This window comes from Lytechinus variegatus, chromosome 10 (genome assembly GCF_018143015.1).
Source record: "Lytechinus variegatus isolate NC3 chromosome 10, Lvar_3.0, whole genome shotgun sequence".
Classification (NCBI taxonomy): Eukaryota; Metazoa; Echinodermata; class Echinoidea; order Temnopleuroida; family Toxopneustidae; genus Lytechinus; species Lytechinus variegatus.
The window spans coordinates 26,436,810-26,457,116 of NC_054749.1; positions in this window are offsets into that span (position 1 = coordinate 26,436,810).

The following is a 20,307-nucleotide window of genomic DNA, read 5'->3' on the forward strand; positions in this document are numbered from 1 at the left end:
CTGAAGTCAGGTTTAACTTAGACAATGGTCTAACTCTGTGCTAAAATTATGGGAAGCCACAAGTGTCATTTTTTATTAAGTTGCATGTTTCTTATATTTACTGTGTTCTTTCCTGATTCATCGATGGTGAAGACGATCATCTATTTATACTTTTATAGACAATTATGAATGATTCAAGAGCCAAATTTGCTGAAATATGATATATCTACGGTTAGTGATTTATGTAACAATTGGCTATCCGTACTTAAACCACAACTTTAAACCTGAGGTTAAGTTAAACCCGACTTCAGAATACGGGCCTATAGGTTTAAGATAAGTAAATAGATGGATTGATTGAATGAATGAATGATTATGTTCATATAGAATAGGACTAATACTATTTACATTTTACTGGAAGACCGGATATTCATGACTTAAGTGACACCGGATATTCGTGACTTTTGTGGCCCATTCCTAAAGAGGAGTTTTCCGAAAAACCAATATGTATCTTCTAATGAAGTCCAAGCTGCATGTCAGAAATAAAGGAATTCACCTGAAGTACCTCTCCGTGGATGTCGTATCTTTTAAGGGACATCGAAAATCTTCTACTTAGAGCTTAAATCATCCTAATCAAAGCACTCGCTACCACTAATAGCAATGCAAGTTGTTAGTCTAAGCCAACAGACTGTATACAACGAAGCAATGCCGTATCCTATAGAGTCATATCAGTAGATTATCATTGTTAATCATTTATTGATATTTCATTGATCATACATAATTATGTCACTTCCTTCTTTATTTAATCGTGCCCCTTCCTCAGAAGCTTGAGCACACAATCCAATGTGGATTTGGCGTTTTAGAAATATTCTATATATTACTATCGTAGTTATTCTCATCCTTACCTTTTTTTAATGTATTTGATCGTGTACTGCTGTATGTTTTAACCAGGCTTTACTTTTGACTAAATACACATATAATTCTTTTGTTCACCCTCAAAGCAATTTTGATACCACATGGGGTTTGAAAATGGTGATGAGAAGATATTACACATGGTTTAATTTTCGTCTCATCTCACCTTTGTGTAACAGTCCATTCAATGAGAGAGAAAAATCTAACAAATACAATTTGGATATACATGGGTATATTTTCAAAAGTTGAACATGTAATCACATGATGCCAAATGCAAATATAACAATTTGATTCATATAAATAAATATAACATTTTTGTATTGTAAACAAATTGTATGTTGACTAGCAACTGGAATAGTGTCTGGAAAATACGACTAATATCATGATTATCGGAGAAAAATTATAAAAGACGGTAGAGGTCAGTTTATTTTCCTGAGTCTGCAGTGAGGGAAAATCATTGTCAACAATTATATCCAGGATTTGTTTAGATAGTACGAATTTACATTTTAAGAGGACATCCTTGACAATATTATGAAGCAGGGTTTCTCGGCATACAGAGCGAGATAAAATGGGAGAGAGAAGAAGTTTCATTTTAGATTGACTAGACTTTTACCGTGACTTGGTTTTGTGTTTCATTTGAAACAGGTGATTTTTTTTTCGTTGTCATGGTGGGATCTGAGAAACATTGACTAATTTTGAAGATTCGCACGCTGCTATTTTATCCCCATTGAACGTTTTATTTTGTATTACTAAAACTGGAGAAAATAATTCCGTTGGCCATTTTGTTGTTGTATTCTTGATGAAAAAGGATCCCACGCTTCCCTCATCCCCCACCATCTCCCTCGCTCCTTCCCCCATCTCTCTTTCTCTATGATCTCCCTATCTCACTTTCTCCACCCTCGCATTATGTCTTCTATTTATTCATGTTCTCTTCTAATCTAACATTCGATCATTTCCACTTCTACAAGCAGCCAGATGCCCAAGAGTCACGTCCTTTTCATGAACGGAAGTTCCTTCAGAGCATGGTGCGTTCACCATTGATCGGAACCCCATAATTTAACATTGTCACTGCCTAAGAAGGACGTGAATAAGATAACACACACAAGTCCGCACACACACCCAGCTCCAACTTTCGCAAGAGCTGTTACGAAATTTAGGATTGGTCTTTCGTAAATGATCGTAACTGATATTCATACATTGCTAAACAATAAGAAATATTGATAAAGATCCACCAAGGGGAAAAGTAGAACAATTAACAACGCAGTGTGTTTAATCAGGTTTTATCTCGACTAGCTAATGGCTATAACTATGTTGCTATCGTTCACTCTTTTATTCTTATCAGTGTTTGCAAATTGCACCTTATATATTAATTCATATAAAAATATCCAGTGCATCAAACAAAAAACACGGAGAATTATCGATTGATTTCATTCAATCAGATAGTACATGATTTAGAGTGTCTTCTTGGTATCCATTCATCTCTTCCATTTAGTTTCCGATATGGTGTCTCCCAGGGTCAAGCATTTGGACCTCTTCTGTTTCCCTACGACTACTTGATAACAATTTGGAGAACAACGCTATTGAATTTTATTTAAATGCCAGTGATGTTCAATTATACTTTCCCGATCAATCGAAAGTCTCCCAATGGCATTCATAATGCATATCATCTGATCAAGAAATGTGATCGGGAAGAAAAATAAATTGATGATGCATATGAGGAATGATTTTTTTTTCTTAAATGAACAAAAGCAGAATCGGTTTTCGAGTATTTTTCCAAGATTTGGGCATTACATATACCTGACCTTGTAAATTTATGAAAAGATGATGCCATAGTAGAACAATCTGTCAGGACCATAGGTATTACGAACGAAGCCATGTATCAGTACGTAATTTGTACCTTTTCTCTAAATGACGATTGATTTGGTTTTAGGTAGACGTTGATATATGAAGCATGCCATCACGCTGTTCGTTGGCAGTCTTGGTCGCGCCAATTTTCCTTGTTAATATCAGTGCTTCGATATTGAAAGACTTTGATGCTTTCAGTATAATGCAGCCCGTATTTTAAAGGCAAAGTATGATCACGTTTCTCATTTGGTCGAAGTATTCCATGTTTACCTGTCCGAAAGAGAATAACATGACCTTTTGTAATACATTTCCATTACATGTCGATTACATGCCCGTAGATAATCTAACTCCATATCACATTTAGAAAATGTTTTTCAGGAAATCAAAGTATTGTATTTTTTTATTATTCTTATTTGTTGTGAATTTGTCTTCATTATTTCATTGATGAAAAACTGTTATGGCTAATCCTTTGTACCTGAATAGATATATTCTGATAAATTAATAAATAAGTAAATTAAAAAACAATGAAAAATAAGTAAATAAATAAATAAATAAAAATGAATAAAAGATTAAAAAAAAGTCTTCCATTAGCTCTCTGTTAGAAATATATCGCCGATAGTGTAGTGATATCCAAGTGCACCAATTATCGCCGACTTCCGTTCTCAGCAACGTCATACGTTGATTGTACCAAGAATACCTTTAACGTTACAGAGATCGGATGGGATCGGAGTGACAGGCCCCTTTTCTACAGTTCTGTTTCTTTAAGAAGGTGTAAAACACAACCTAGTTAAAATCTAAATGGTCTCAGATGGCAACTCGAGGACAAATAATTTTTCAATTGATCTAGATTCGATGACAGTGGACTACGTTTTATCACATTTTGCTTGGTCACAGGGGTATCGGTCAACAGGAGATGTAAAGGTATGAGCTACTGAAGATGAAACACTCGGGTGAAATCAAGAAATTAGGTTACATTATATCCGTTGTAAGTTTTGTATACAGAATTATCTGGATTAATCCTTAGCCAGAGGCTTACTTTTCACGGTTGCGTTCATAGCCGCGTTAAAGAAAGGTTTACAAACAAATGCCATATACCAATGGCCAATCATAATCAATGTAACATGCGCACTTGGGTCCAAGATTGGCAAGGAACCAACCAGAATGTTTTTTTTTTATTACCCAAATCTTCTTGTCATATACGAGGCTAGGGTACGAGGTTTTTGAAGGTACCAATATTCAACTTATTTTAGATGTAAAGTCGCGGGTGTAATCAGAAGTTTGCAGGGTGTGTTTTATTATGACTTTAATCTGGAGTTCTTCGTTGAAATCTGTAAACATGATCTAAAGATGAATAACAGTTTGCCAGGCGGGGGAGTTCAAGACATATTATTCATGAGTATTCCTGCACAACATTTGTGATTTATAGAACTAATAAATTTCTTTCTCTACCGACCGGTTTGGGTTATAAAACATATTGTGACAGTGCCAGCAAGAATATGATACAGCGATGTCTTCTACGTTTGAATATAAGAAGGCAGCATCGGCAATGATTTTGTTTTTCTCCAAATTAAAATTGTTTCTAGTTTATAAATAAGATACTAGACAATTCAAACCCGATGGCGTACTTTTTCATACGTTTTGAACTCAAGTGAATGTATGACCGAAACGAATCTGTTTTAATTGAAAGGGGTTTTTAAACCAAACTGAACTGTAACGCTATTATGTTATCACCATTGTTACCACCGTCATAATCATCTTCATTGGAACTATCATCACCAGAACTATCACCATCACAGAAATCATCACCACACCATCACCATCATTTCAACCACCAGTGAAATCACAATCCCCGTTATTATAAAGTACCATCATTATGACTATTATTTTCATCACCATCTTCATTATCATTATCATCACTATCATCATCAACTACCACCAATTTCAACGTCACCATCATCACCACCATTTTCATCAATATCATCATCATCAACACCACCACCATTTTCGTCACCACTACTTTACCATCATCATAATCATCATTTTGTAGTGATGGTTCATGAGGTGATTGCTATGTGAGATAAAATTGTTCTAATCGTGGGTAGATACATCCAAGCATATTTCTATGTTTATTTGTATGTAGTGAAATTTAGCTGTAGTATCATGAGTGGACCAATGTAGAAACACATCACTCCGAATTAAAACATAAATGCAAACCAACTTCCATGAGAATAGTATTGAGCATCCCGTTGATTACTTTACCGAGAGACGAGCGAGCGCTTACCTTGTTTCTGGGTTCTTCTATTTTTCTCTCCTTCATCACGCACACCCCCACACACACATGTATGGGTGCGTGTGTGTGTGTATATACATACATATATATCCTTGCCAGTCAATTGGGGGCGTTTGTGATTGTGCTTGGGAATTGTGAGGGTGTGTGTGTGTGTGTGTGTGTGTGTGGATTTGTGCGATCGATCACAAACGTGAAGAATCTCGCACTGTTTACTGACTCCGCCTTTCTTATCTTGCGTTGACAAGATTGATATCTTTAATATAGAGGAATATGATTGTACTTATTTAACTTCATCCAGGATCATGGAGATGGATGCTGGCTCTATTTTAGCCCGATATTCCATATCAAGATCAATTTACCACGCCTCTGCAGCACTGAAGCCGCGCAAGGAGAATTCAATGAATAAATTTGTAAGTATCCCTTCAGTTTAAAGTGAAGATTATCAGCAGCGCAATCTCACGCGACTTCTATTCCTGTCGCTATTTTGACAGCAAGATGAATAATCTAAAAATTGTGTTACGAAAGTTCAGTTGGCGCCAATCTGAGCCCCGTCACACAAAAATGGAATGGCCTATCAAACTCACCGTTGCATGCGCATTTTGCTCAGTAGACTGACTAGAGGACCAATCAGAATTGCTCTTTCAAATTAGCGATTAATCTTTGTGTTTCCCCCATTATATATCAATGTAGAATCGGTATTATTCATTTTTCAGCGGGCCATACAGTATATATTCAAACTTAATATAAAATAATAAAATGTGAATACAAAGCTTGATATCAAGTTCATTTCCTACACTCTTTTTTCAATTTTTGTGGGAAGGAAGGATGTAAATATTTAAAATGTAATCTTCAGTCATTTTCATCGTCATAATCGTTGCCATTAAGGAATAAATCTTAGTCAATGTGACAATTTATTGTATTGAATATAGATGTTTTAAAAACAAACATGATAAAGTCGCCCGATATAAATATTGAATTTGTAATGAGCTTGAAAGTGCTTATTGATATAGATCTTCTCGAAATTGATAGCCAATAACCCACACAGGTACCCAATTGAATGGAGAAGAAATTCAAGTTGAGCTTCAGATAATAAGGAAAAATGGGATTTGAAGTTCGGGTATCACTCTAACACGAGATGTGCACTCTGTGATATCATGAACCTATGGTACTTCCAAGCACACCAAAAAAAAAAACAGATGTCAACGAAAGTCATTTTCTTACCTCAACTTTTCAAATTTGAATTTTGGAGATTATGTAGAAGAACAGTGGGTTATGCTTTAGATAAAAGAGTTGAATTTCCCATTTTTAGTTTGTGAAGACCAAATCAATTATCTTGGCTATTTACAGAGATTGCTATTGTTGGTTTCAAAGGTGGCAGGTCGCATAAATAGGTGTAAGCACCAGTATCGAACAACATTATCTACCGGTGTATATTATTTAGTCCATCAAGGGAATTGACTGCATGCTTTACCTACTTTTCTCATTGTCCAGATTAATTTTAACCTATTGCGAATGAGAATACCCCTAGGTTGCATCGGCAAAGTACAAAAGGTGTGGCCTTAGGCGGCACTGCTGATTGTACATGGAGATCATCCTCGTCCTTGCATTGCATGCCACTTGTGAACTTGTTTTTTACGCTGGCATTTCGATACCTTCACCACCCATAATGCAATTTGATAAGATGAATGTTTTCTTTTGTCTGATCGGATAAGCAGGAAGACATTATAATAATGATCACGTGACTATGACAATTTCAATGTTAAAAAAAATTATCATTCTTTTAGCCCTGCCTATTGTCAATGAAAGGAAGTTTGTCCCAGTATTTCTGGTGAAGAACCCAGGCAAATTGAGCATTTCCTATATGATTATGAAATAAAGATAATTTATGATGTTGTTTGAAGGTTTGCATGGTGGCATGTACAATTGCTGATGTGGTTTACGGTACACCATGTGGAGTGTTATAGAAACAGTGGATAGAAGGAGAGAAGAAGTGGATAGGCGAGAAAGTGGATATTTGAGAATAGAGTATTCTTTCTTGAAAATAGTCCTGAAAAGGACTGTAAACCAGAAGGAATGTTGAGTGAGAACAGCTTTAGTAGTAGAGCTGATGAGGAGATGCTGGCTTGAGTCGGCGAGTAGAGATGATGAGTAGTAGAGAGACTCGACGTTTCGGACAGGTTGACTGTCCGTCTTCAGGAGTGGAAGTTTGTCCCAGTCCTGAATACGGACAGTCAACCTGTCCGAAACGTCGAGTCTCTCTACTACTCATCATCTCTACTACTAAAGCTGTTCTCACTCAAAATTCCTTCTGGTTTACAGTCCTTTTCAGGACTATTTTCAAGAAAGAATACTCTATTCTCAAATCTCCACTTTCTCGCCTATCCACTTCTTCTCTCCTTCTATCCACTGTTTCTATAACACTCCACATGGTGTACCGTAAACCACATCAGCAAAAGATGATTTATATATTTCGGGAATCATGTATTCAATTTAATGAATGATTATTAGGGACATGAGTAAACATTTACATGAAATCGTCACCATGAAGTTTGAATGGCGCCATTACTACAGCTTAACGTTCCAAACATTACAGCTAAAGATTCAGATTAATGGGAAATGTCACACAATATCAACGAGTAAATTTTTCTTGAATTGAATTGTGTGGTTTACTCTGATCAGTTCGGAGGACTCTGATTGGTTTATTGCACTGAGCACAAAAAATAATAGTTGGACTTTTAAAAACGCCCCCCCCCCCCTCCTTCCCCAACTGTTTGAAATTTGCATCGACGTGTTGTTCTGTGCAGACAAGCCGAAATCCCACGGTCTGGCTTGATAGCATATCAGGGGCGGATCTAACTTTTTCACAAGAATGGGTTTTACCGATTAATTTGACAAACAAATGAATAAATAAGTTAAAAACAATAAAAAAATGTATACACAATATGTACATATATATGTCATTAATTCCTTTTTTACTTGGCAGCTACTCCCCCATAGATCCGCCTCTGCATATATGTTATGGGCTTAGACAAGTGGATCCGATATATCAAGCGCTGTATAAATGCATTTGTTGTAGTTGTAGAAGTAGTAGTAGTCGTGATACAATGAGAATTACTATATATATCAATATCATCCTTTTTCTAATCAACATTATTATTATAATTTTTTTTTCAGGTTTTTCTATTATTATTGATAGAATTTTTGTCTTTATTGTTATAGCAAGAAAATCATCCGCACTGTTCTGCACTCGACCCAGGTGAGGTGAATGGGTACCCGGCAGGATTAATTCCTTGTATGCACTGAGCGACGGTGATGGTAGCTCGAGCTAAAGCCGGGGTAATAATAGCAGCGCTTTGTATCCTCAGGCAATAGGCGCTTTATACATCTATGGGCGCTTTATAATCTTTATACATCTATTATTATTATTATTTTTATTATTTTTATCAACATTATACAAAATTATTATTATCCATCATCCCCTTAAACACATGCATATTTAGAGGTACAGAGTGACTTGGGTCGGAAAAGACCTTATGCAGTTATTGAAGCTCTAATTTCCCCAATCAATATTGGTCATAATGCATATTAATTAAGTAGGTTAATATGTTTTTGTTTCCTTTTCAATAAGTCATATAACTATTAATCTTTAAAAAACATTGAAAGAAGATAAAAGTAAGTCTCGATTTTCGCTGTTTTCGCTATACGTTACCCAGGAAGCTTAATGGGGTCAATGGATACTTGCTGTAAGATATTAAAGTGACAAAGTTGATCTTATAACTGGGTTCGATGACTTCCACTTTCATGTCAGGTCCGTGGCATGATGCACTTTTTGCCTATACTCGCATGATTTTTTTCCTGGCCATCATGACCCAGTTTTCATTAAAATAACGTAACGAAACCATGTTCCAATCTACGGTAGATGGCGACTGTGTTCGTTTGCCCAACTCGGTCATAACCTGGTCTCCCAGAACTCGATCGCGCTGAGCGATTGCCTCATCCCAAGGCCATTTTCGGACGGCTAAATATTTATTTGATATAAGTCAGTGTCTGTGCTGATAATTTGTCGCGACGTGGAGCCAAAGTAAATATTTCTGCTCCTCTCTTATTCCGCGAGCGCCAACTTGATCGGTGCCAGACGGGGAACTCAAAACCATCTGGGATCTCTTTCACGGCCCTAGCTCTTTTTAAACTTCCAGTGATGTCGATAGAGGATGTTACCAAATTTATAATTGCAGAAGAAATGCTTCACTGAATTTTTAGAAGTGTTGCTGAAATTTGACATTAGTCAAAGTGGGTGTTTCATAAAGCTGTTCTTAAGTTAGCGTACGGGCGACCTTACAAACTACTAGTGATCCTTTTCTAGGAACTAAATTAACGCCAATGGAAATCTCGTGTACTATAAGATAGGATCACCAGTCGTTCTTAAAGTCGCCCATACCTTACAAACAAAATACCCCAAAACATTGTACTGAATCGGATACAGTTACATCTCTGCACTCTGATTTGAAATTTATCATTTTAAGCAGTTTAGAACCAACGAATGCCGTATAGCGTTCAAGACCTAGTGGGTGTTTCATAAAGCTGTTCGTAAGTTAGAAATAACTTTAGACACGACTCGGTACCCTTTCTTGTGCCGAATATTCCATATGCAACTGACTGATTACCTAAGGCCATGTTCCAATCGGAAAGTTATGCTTAACTTTTCGAACAACCCTACTGAAACACCTCCCTGTGCATCGTTAACATGGGTAAGAATAATAGATTTCTTTGTCACTCATTGGCAATGTTCAACAATGTGGAGGGAGTTTCAATATAACTAATCTTTTGACTCAGTATTTTGCTGGAACTGCTGCAGGATAGCGGAAAATATCTTTAATCATATTTTTTCATTATTATAAAGTCAAATATCTTAATTGACTAGAGGAAAATATTATCATCATTAAGTTTTCGGTGCTCTATATATCGTATTGTTTCACTGTTTTTTTTTTGCCCTTAATCTTTCTTGTGCAGTTGATCTATTTCCAATACCGCTGATTCCTTAATGTTTATCACAAATATACTGTATAGAGAGGTCATTATGATAATTTAGAACGTCGTTGATGGCAGTATTGGAATATTCAATCTTGTTTTTTAGTGATAGGAAATTCTTTTCAGCTTATAAAAACCTCACTTTCAGTCCGTTAATATTTATGTATACAATGCCTCAAGCAATGGCAACTGTAGATTGTTTTCCAATCCCTATTGCCTTTCATCGCATCAAGTATTCAAGATTTGAAACTAGACAAGATAATCCGAAACTCTGTTTGCCTCTCTCATTACTGAGGTAATTTAACTTAAAGTAGGATAGGATGTGTAGTAAAATGTGTGCAAGAAGTTGGACTTTAGTCACAATTGCGAGGTTCCAATTCGGCACGGGAAGTCTCTTTAAAACACTAAATAATGTCTTGCTACGTTTACTCGTGCAATCACGTCACGGCGCGCTGTAACGTATTGAGAACATTCGTAAAAAACGAGCCCTCTAATCTACGAACCGTAGGGTCTACACTTTGTTATTTTGTACGCTGGTATATCACGGAAAATGAAAGTTTTGCAAAGACACGAAATGGGTTTTTACGCACTTTATCGCTCTTATTTTATTCAGATTTTTTTTAAATTGCCAGCGCTTGTAAGTAAGACTTATCATGACGTAACTTACCAAAAAAAGACAAAGAAAATAACAGAAAAGAAAAGGAAGGAAAAATATTTAAAAAAATTAAAAAAGAGAGAGAAGGAAAAAAGGAATGGAAAACGGAAAAAATATAATAAGCTACTGAAAATGAACAAGAGCTGTGGCAAAAAAGTCAATCCTGACTGGTTGCCAACCAAGGAAAGAAGAAGACCAAAATGCACCACCAGAAAGTTCGCAATGTATGTGTGCAACAAAACACGCAAACACCCGTAAAATAAACTAACCTGTATTCATATCAATTTCGCAAAGTGGTAACCTATGAAACAGCCTACTTGCCAACGTACTTGCCATTTGTGTTTCGGTAATATTTTTTTTGCATTTTCGTAAAACGAGAGAAAGTCCGCCTTGTGGTTTTCAGATTAAATTCACAAAGTTACCTGTGCCCAGTGGCGTAACTACGGGGGCGTGGGGGGCACCTACCCCCCCCCCCCATCGGCTGACCCCAAAAAAAAACGGGGAAAAGGAGAAAAAGAGGGAGAAAGGAAGAGAAACGAAGTGGGAAAGAAGAACTTCTTTTTCATTATAATTTTATATTATAATTATGTTATGTTACCTTAGAAACATTTTTATCATAACTTTATGAAACATAAATTTGCTCGGGCCTATGTCTTCACTGTTCTTGGTCTTCGTGAATTCCTACAAACAAGCCTTAAAATACCCCTCTTCAGGTCTGAATTATCTAAATTTTCAGCTCTCGATTCGCGCTCGCAATGTTAGATTAGTGAGATGCGTATGATATTCATGATTACAATGACTACAAGTGCTTCATGTGATTAGATAGAATTCTAACAAAATCAGCAAGCGCTTCGCATTAGATGACTATGGTTAGATATGCATACTCTTAATGGATTCCTAAAATATAGTCCTTAAAATCTCCTTGTTTGGGGTCAATTTATACAAAAATTTCAGCTTGCATTGTTTAGCGAGACAGGTACGTATTGAAATGATTACAAAAAATGATTATGATATCCCTTTTCAGGTCTGAATATCAAAATTTTCAGCTCGCGCTTCGCGCTCGCATTATTTGATTAGTGAGATACATATCCGTTTAATGGCATTGTCTTTAAAATATCTCAATTAGGTCAGTAAACCTGGCAACTGAGCGCGCTTCGCGCGCTCACGAAGTGACTCGAAATTTTTGCTGATGCCCCCCCGTGCCGTGACCCATGGTACGCCACTGCCTGTGCGCGTACAAGTTACGTGATGATTCGTCTATTGCGTGTAGTATTTCAACAAATTGTTGGGTCACATAACCCAGCACATCGTAAATTAAGGGGATGGTTTTTTTTTGTTACAAATGTACGCAAAACGTGACTTGATTACATGAGTGAACGTTGCAAGCCCTAAAACTAGAAAAGTATGAAATGGAAAGAAATAAAACAGATCGAATCGTCTTCCAGGAGACAGATAATTATATTTCTTAAATTTCTGATCTTATTCAGACAAAATTACTTTACATAGCCACATGTGGATGATGCTAGATTTAATTTTATTGTAGTATTTCGCCTTATCTTCTACTTCACCGTCCGCATATTTTCCAGCACTTACGGTAAGGACCACCTCTATTTTGAAGGCTTAGAATCAGACTACAAATATTGGACTTTTGGACATTTTGTTTTAGTGTCTTGCCTAAATTTGTAAATAAAAAAAGTAGAATTTGATAAATCGCTCAAAGCGAGATACGGACATGCATCAATGATCTTGATTGCATTAAACTCTTAAAAGCGCATTGTTTTTACCGATCGCGCCAGACAAGTCCAGCTGATCGATTCGTTGGAAATCACGCTATATTCTGTTCCATGAATAGTCATGAGGCGTGTCTGACTAAATAAACCGTATTTGATACTATTTATGTTAATCAGCCCTTATCCTAAGTGGGAGAAAATACGCTTCCCGCCCGGGATCATAAACTCTCTCTTGCGACATCAACAGACCAAAGATATCTTCCCTTAAGTATTGTGGTATTTTGGTCAAGCGTAATTACTTTGTGACTGAGCTTTTACGAGGCCGACGGATACCGACGCAAAACCGCATATTTGAGAAGGTATTTCTTGCGTAAAAACAACATTTCCTATGAATAAGAGGCATCTCAGTGTATTCAATTTTGAAACCAGAGTATATAGGACGGTGCTGATAACATAGCGATACTTCTTCATTAGGTTCTCAAATATTAACGGCTTTTTTCAGGATCGACAGATATCCTGCGAGAGATAGGACATTCAGGGGCGGATCCAGGATTTTCTAAAAAAAAAAAATAATGTTTTCACAAAAAATGAAGGTCATTTTGTCCGCATAAAATTTGACAGGCAAAAAAAAATTAATCCTGATACCGTAGTTTACACTCTCAGCGTCAATTAGACAAGTTCGACTGTGTTGGAAGACAGAAGAGTTTAGTTGGAAAGGGGGATAGATCCACTTTGGACCATTCCTAGAAAAATCATGTTTTATTTATTCTCCCATATTGCAATATTCTTAAGAGAAAATAAATTGTCATGATATACTACCCTGCCATGTGAACATGAAATTGGGTATAAAAAATTATCAAAAAATGAATATAACTCCTTGACAAATGAGCTCTTTAGAAGTTTGTTTACAAAAGGGGTCAGATTTTTTTATCCAACCACGTGAACATAAAAATCGGTATTAAAGAAATCTACCGGTATTCATATTTTTAAAATATTCTTTTTAAAATGATTCTTTGTGGATCTAACCCCTTTTACAAACAGACTGAAATAAATCTCATCCCTTTTTTAAAAGGGGTAATTTTTGGTCATATTCGTTTATTTTTTCCATTTGTGTTCATTTTTTAATAGGAAATTCAACTTTTCCTTGGTATCATCTTATAGAGCTATTAAAAGTATATGCATTGGGAACAAAAATCGAATTTGATTAATAATGGATCTTACCCCTTTGCAAAGGGGTAAGATCCATTATTAATCAAATTCGATTTTTGTTCCCAATGCATATACTTTTAATAGCTCTATAAGATGATACCAAGGAAAAGTTGAATTTCCTATTAAAAAATGAACACAAATATAGCTAGTTTTTTTTTTATCTTTAAAAATCTTAAAATCCATATTTTATTGTTCGAAATAGACACCAGAAATGAAATACTCCGAATAATTTTACTTTTAATTAAAACGCTTCTCACGAACAAATATAATTCAATACATAAATTATGGCCGAGTCACACTTATTTAAATCCAGAGGGAGGACGAACAGGGCAAAATAAATATGTCTACAAGATTTGGAGGACATTAAAAAATATTAGAATGCCTGAATAACTTTCAAACAATAACTTTTGTGACATTTAGACAATTACAACTTCCCTTGTGTACTGACAAATATGTTATTTTACGGATTGATTTTTTACACTTAGGCCTACAAGTTATTCAATGACAATAAAAAACAAGTTTACTGATATAAATTGGCCTACTTTTATATATTTTTTTTTGTTAAAAAGGTTACCCAATCTTGCTTTCGGGAGAGGGTGGGTTGGGAACTATGTTGATAAAGCAAAATGGTTAAGTATTTGCAGTTGTTTGTACTTATCCTTTTCTCTCCACTTCCCTCTCTATATTTATCTGTCTGTTTGTCTCTCTCTCTCCCTCTCTATTTGTTTTTTACAATAGTGGTGTTTTCTCATGATCGGTTAGTGATCGGTCTATCGATATACCATCCATTATTCATCCTAATTCACTTCCGTCCAAACGCTTTCATAATGTGACTCCTCATTTTATTTCTATTTTAGAAATGAAATTCCACGGCCAACTCTCGTTTGTGGAAGACCCTTTGGTTATTGATATCATTAAAGAGAATATCCAACCATTGAAAGGTTTGTTCATGGAACGCAATTCGTAGTCTGTGTATTCTGCATTTGTACATCTTTAAAAAAATCTCTTTTCAAGACGAAGCCTGAAGTTAAAGAACATAGTTTTGGCGATATCTTCAATGATTTTTAGCGTTGACAATAATTCAAATGTTTATCATTTAATCTGTACTTCTTTTTAGAATATATTGCAGTACCAGTCTCATTTTCTATACTCTGCTTTGTTATTTTTTTAATATTGAAATTTGAACTACCAAATTTTTGTCTGTACAGTGCCTGTTTTGTTAAAATATTTCATTCTCTTGGCGTCATCAAATGTTATCGTAGTTATAATCAATTTTCTAAGACATAATAACGAGAATGATCTTTTACAACTAAAAAGAGAGGTAATATTATCATCCTGTCCGACACCAACGACCAGATAATAGTAACGATCGGTGGGCAAGTGGCGCTCTTCACTGTCTTGCCGCATCTTCACGCGTCTTTCAAAATAAAATCTGACTTCAGACGACTATTCTTATTACTATTAAGCGTTCGCTACTCATAACTGGTATGAAATCATTGCATCTCTTTATAAACCGCCCAATTTTCGTTCACCTTATATTCTAGCTTGATTTTTTTTATTAATTTGCTTCCTACCAAAAAAGCAAATCCTGATTTATTAGCTAATGCTCGTGTTCACCGCCATTTTGCGATATTTCTTTATAAAGCAATGTAAAGGATCGCCTGATACGTGTTGTTTTATTAATTCGTGCTTGTTTTCTGGATGAATGAATAATGAATGGGTTTGATTTAACCACTTTAATTCTAAAACTTTTATTACATTCACCCTGTTCATACGAAGTATTCCGTCCTAGCCATATTCCTATTGTACCCCCACTCTCTCTATCTCCCCCTCTCTCCTCCTCCTCCTCCTTCTCCTCCACCTTCTCTATCTTTCCCACCTTGTCCCCCTATCTCTCTATCTCTCTCTCTCTTACCAATGATTATGTCTACTTTTATCCACGCAGAATGCAAATATGTTATTTCATAAGTTATCAGAAGTGCAATGCATCTTTAATTCCATTTAATTTGACAGACTGAAAGGCAAATGTTTAGTGCACATCAAACACCATTTGCGGAACGTGATCCCTGAGTGAATTTCACCTTACGATGTTCAAGGTTTGCCAGATTTTAAGAAAGAAAATCTCCTCGCTGCATAATATTTCCGCTATTAAAACGGAATCTGAGATTTGCGTTAACATTATGAGGAAGCAATTGATCATTCATTTTAGTCACCACAGGAGCCAGACAGAAAAATTGACATTCAGAAGTTGTGGTATTTAAGATCCTGACGATATAACCCGTGAAGACTAAATATAGGCTTATAAAAAATACACACAAACGATAGGCATACTATGACGGATGTAGCAACTGCGGCCACAATTATCATGATGAAGAGGGATAATGATTAATTAGTGCGATTGTTGTACAGAGACCTTTATTTTTTCAGTTAATTGTAGTCTATTTTGAGGGAAACAGGAAATGGTTTTGTTGTTATCTATCATGTTTGCGCACACACAGATCGAGATGAACATCATCTTTCACTTTATCTCAAATTAATAAATGGAATGTGTTCATGCATGCATACAGACTTGAAGTTAAAAAAATCAATTCAAAGTTCATATTTCAAATCATCATTAATTGTTCAACGTTAATGAACAGGAAAAATACTAAAGAACAAGATTTTCTTCGCAAATTATCAGAGAGCTAATTTTGAAAAGCCCGGAAAGTAACAATAGCTCTTAATTTGTGTTGGCATTTTTTTTCAGGAAGAGGAGTTTGACAAACATCTTGTCAGACGCTTAACGCTTTTCGCGCTAAAAAAAATAGTAAACGAGAAAATGATCTGCGGTGGAATACTGCGAATTCTTTTTTATTATCGTTTTTAATCCAAAAAATCATCATAAAATAAACCAGCATTTAACAATTGATTGTGATCAATTATGTAGTATTTGATATTTATATTTCCCTAGACTCCCTATTTATTGAATTGGCAATCACTTTGGTTTCGCTCATTACTATCGATTTGATGAAATATGTGTCTATTTGTAAACGGTAAATACTTTATAACGGTCCTGATGGAAATTATTTGGAATGAATGAGCTCATCTGACCCATCTCCAGAGGAATCAGTCTTAGTTGATAAAAACAAACTATTAATAACAACTTTTCTGTTTGCTCTGCTGGATTGACCCACAACTTTTAGTTATGTCACCTGATGGGATCGGCACGTAAATATATAAAATCTGAAGATTGGAAATGAAATTTACTATTTGATATATTGTTTTGATTCTATAGAGGTACTTCTCTTGATAACTATAAGATGGTGGGTTGGTTCCTGGTTGAATTCATTTCAGATTTTGTGTTTAATCGATTAGTCACGATTGGTACCAGCAAGATTCAAATTAAATGTTTTAAATCGGAGTTTTCGCCAATGATACTACTAGATTATTGATCCGTTGGGTATCAGGACTGTAAAAGTAAGACCCCCCCCCCCGAAAAAAAGAAGATGATCGACGAATTTGGTGAACAAGATACCTTAGACTATTAAAACAATTGACAGTTGAGGTGATTATAGGCACATATGTTGATTGTGGTGATGGATGACATCATGATGATGACCGTGTGACGGTGACGATGGTGGTTGTGGTGTTAATAGTTGTTGGATGGTGGTGGTGGTGATCCTGATGGTGATCGTTATAGTTATGACAGTTGTAGTGATGGTAATGGCGATGATGGTGGTTATTGTGTTATAGGGGCGGTGATGATGGTGGTAATGGGCGCGCGGGTGACGATCATGGTTGTCGTGGTTTTGGTACTAGTGGTGCGAATGATAGTGATGGTAATTATGGTGATGAGGTGCTGATTTTAAGTGGTGACCTAAGTGGTGACATTAATGGTGATAATTGGGATGGTATTGATATAGTTGTGTTGACGGTAATGTTTAAGGTGATAGTGGTGATAGTTATGATTGTGAAGGGGACACGATTGTATTTAAAATAAATACGTTATTTCATCAGCTATGATTCTTCTCAGCCACTGTTATCTCTATACTTCTGCTCCAAGTCATCACATAACAAGATATTTACAGTCCTCTGAAGAAATTCATCCCATGAAAGAGTATCTTCTCTCTCATATATCCCTTTCTTGCCTATCATTTCTAACTTTATAGCTCCTTTTCACCACCCATCATTCCTTTTTCAGCACCAACCGTCTCTGAATCTCTTCTACATTTTGCCACTGCTTGAATCATTGTATGTCCGAGTGGTATATAAGGAATGTACCTTTAAAGCAAGCGGGGTGAATCAACTATTGATTGGAAACGAAAACGATCGGAACGGATATAAAGAGAAAGATAACACCCGAATCGAAATGGTTTCCAACCGTTAAATTTGTCTTGAAGTTTCAAGCTACGCAAGAAATTACGAAAAGAATACAGTACATATCTGTTTTCGTTTGTAAGAATAGTGGGAAATCAATCAGATCGTCGGGACAGTAAATGACCAAAGGGATTCGAAGAACTCTCTACCCAATAAAGTTGTCTTTAAAAATAGATGGTCAGTTTTCAGTTTGACTTTCCGTGTAACAAACTTTTAAACTTTCAATTTTTCAGTGTTTATTCATTTCTTGGTAACAACGCAAAATGATTCTCATAGAGAAAATACATAGGAAGTCTATTGACGACTTTGTCAAACGGCATTTGAAGCAGGTAGAAGAAAATGACATAAAAAAAACATTCACAATGATTTGAATATATCTACGATTGATCAAGATATTGGGATGTAAGGTAAAGGATTTATTTTATCCCTCGTTCGCACTGTCGTCCGATCCGTTACAAACGACACGATTGACCATTCGTAAGTGATCGCGATATTTTTTGGACCGTTCAAAAATATCATACGATCAATACGATTGCCACGACTGATCTGATATGATCTGATACAATCACAGCGGTTACTCCAGGACTAAGACCAAGGTTTTGAACGTGACGCGAATCGTGGCAGTTGAAACTAGGTATTAGAAAATGAATATTTTAATGCAATTGTATCAACAGTTTCTACTTAAAAATGTGTGCACACAGTAAACAAAGATAGCACGTTGTTTAGGCCGGTCACTCTAACAACTATTATTGTTTTTACTTATTAAACAACTGTTTCACCTTTTTACACAAGTTTAAAAAGTTGTAACGATTACAGAGTGTTTAAACAACTTGTTTGTAACTTTTTTGTAGTTGTTCAAACTTGTCAAAAACTTGTTTAAAAAGTATAAACAGTTCAATAAGTTTAAACAACAGTTGTTAGACTGACGGGCTTCAACAACGTGCTTAAGATTTTAAACAGCGTTTTTATAGTGCAGATGGATCATGGTCTGCATATATTGTCATAAGATAATTTGGGATGACATAAAGGTGCTCATTTGTAGTTTTAATTCGAGCAACTCTTTCCATCCATGAAAGGGGGGATAATGGCCGTTTTACACAGACATAGAAAGATAATTTTTAGTCAAAGAATGCGTGTTCCATTTTCACCCCTCAAAACATATCAAATATATTAGCTAGAATTTTGGCATAAAGACTTCCAAAAGTTTGTTCCGTAAATGATGTACAGGGGGTTATAATAAATCAAACCAAAAGTGGGAACGAGACATGAAATACATCCTTCACCTTTATACATTGCTAAATCTTGATTAATTGCAGATATATTTAAGTCACCACATATATTCTTCATGCCATCTACCTGATTCAAATGACAATATTATCCTATGTTTACATTCCATCAAGTTTATTTATAATGGAAATCAGCAATCAGCAATTGTCTCTTTCAATAAGATTTTGAGAAGGTTTTCGATTCGGTTGGATAAATTTTTTGTATAGATAGATCTTTGGAAAATTGTTTTTAGATATGGATTTCAACGTTTATTCAAAACAATTGTTAAACTCATGCAAATTTTTTCGTGTAAAATAGAATAACTAAAACTCCCGGAAAAAACAAATATATACCAACTACATGAATTATGCCTTTGTGAAACTTACGTTATTCTCGCAACAATCAAATCTCAAAATGAAACTTAAAACTTCTGAATTTCGCAACTTCATTGTAGCAAGATATCACAAACAGTTCTTGCAATTGTTTGTTATTTCAGCGCAATACTACCTCATTTCATAACATTTGATGATAAAAAATATAATTCTTTTTACATCTACATTATTTCCATTACTTTTTGTTTTGTTCTTGAAATGTTTGATATTTCCGGAGCGGTTTTGTGTTATTTACATTTCATAATTGCGTTGAAATCGAGCCAAATTATAGCAAAACAGAATGGCGGCACTGAGGAAACGTGGTGCGCGATAGTTATCAATCAAGGTTTCAATCTCTAGAACCTTTTTTCGCCGGAGCTATTCTGAAATATCTTCTTTTTGAAAAAAAAACTTTGAGAAGGAAGCAGAATTTCGTAAATATTACAATTGATGTTTATGCATTTCTTCTCGAGAGAAAAAAAAAATTTGTTACATTTTCTCTTACTGCCCTTTATTGATCTTATTGTTTTCACACAAGCTAATTTGTTACATGTTTTCATTTTCGTATGGAAACTAAGAAAGCTTCCACATCTACTACTTTTTTATGTACTTATGCTATTATGAGCAATGGTCTTTGACAAAAAAAAACTGCCTCTGTGAAAATGAACC